The sequence below is a fragment of the Gavialis gangeticus genome, unplaced genomic scaffold, assembly GCF_001723915.1.
Source record: "Gavialis gangeticus isolate Ggan-Ray unplaced genomic scaffold, GavGan_comp1, whole genome shotgun sequence".
In the NCBI taxonomy this organism is placed as follows: Eukaryota; Metazoa; Chordata; order Crocodylia; family Gavialidae; genus Gavialis; species Gavialis gangeticus.
Window position 1 is genome coordinate 62,101,940 of NW_017729022.1, and position 1,491 is coordinate 62,103,430.

The window sequence follows — 1,491 nt, forward strand, 5'->3', positions numbered from 1 at the left end:
GGGAGTTGGGGGGTTTTGGGGCTGGGGGGGGGGCGCCGGCTTTTTTTTTTCGTTCCCCCCCCCCCCAAAAGGGAGTACAAAGAAACGCCTTGTGTTTGCAAGTAGGAAGGGGAAGAGGAAGGAGGAGAAGAAGGAAGGCGGGGAGGAGGAGACTGATGAGTGGGCTTTGGGGAGTGTCTTCAATGAGCGGCCACTTGTGCAAGAGGAAGCCTGCACCCAGCACAGCCTTCACCCATCCCCATGGCCAGGGCTGAGGATGGCGGGGCGCCTGCACCTGAAGTGCCCCAGCCCTGAATGGCTGCAGGATCGGGCACCCAGCACAGCCTCCCCTCCCCCTCCATGGCTAGGACTGGGGGGTGGAGGTGGCAGCTCTGAAGCACCTGCAGGCTCTTGTGAACTAGTACCTGCACAACAAGGCCTGGTCAGGGCCAGGCACCAAGCCTGTACCTAGCACAGCTCCCTCCCCCTCAACTGTCCCCCCGACTAGGGCTGGACTTTAGAACCATCCGGCCCTGATGCCGCTGGGGTAGGCAGAGGTGATGAGGCCAGGAAGGTATGTGACAGCCCTTGAGTGGATGAAGTCTCTTACTGTTTATAACTGGAATGGCTGCAGGGCCTGATCAAAGACAGGCACTGACCCTGCAACCAGCACTGCTTGCCTCCCCACCCGTCTCCATGCCTGGTGGTGGGGGCAAGTGCTGGGTTGCTGCACCTGACATTTGGAACCAGCTAGGTCTGATGCAGCTGGGGTAGGGGGAGGCAATGACCCGGGAGGGCTGTGGCCGCCCTTAAGTGCACACAGTCTCTTATTGCTTGTAACTTGTATGGCTGCAGGGCCTGATCAAGGGTCAGGCAGTGCCAGACGCTGTACAGCCACCTAATGAAAAGGCTTGCCTCTGCCCCCAAGGGGTTATAACAAGCAGATAGAGTCTGTGGAAAAAAACAAATTGCTGAGAATCCAAAGGCATCAACAGCTTCATCTGTCACAATACAATACTCTGCTGCTTTTAGGGCAGCTGCCTGTAATGCATTAAGCCTTCCTCAGGCCTGGAAGGTGAGCAAATATCAATTCCCTTATACTTCAGGGCAGTGTTATGGTAACTATGTTGGCCAGTTGTATGCGGGAAGTTTACAAGAACACCACAAATAGATTCTCCATCTGCTGACTCTGTCCCATGCCCAAACCACAAGAGCTTGCTTCTTAATTCAATTTGTCTTCCTCCTCACTATTTTTCTTTTTTTAAAAACATCATACCCATGATAAACACTACAGGAGTGCATGATTCTCCTGTCTCTTGCAACTGAAACGAAGTTAAAAGAAGGGGAATTTGGGAGACGGCATAGGCACAGCCTAGGTAAGCAGTATATTAAACAAATTAATCTTTAAGGTGCTACCCTCCCCTGGCTTCAGACTAACACAGCTAACTAACTCTCTCAAACACAGATGTCATTTACCTTTTTTAATCAGAGAGTGGCTGGAGCTGTTGAGGG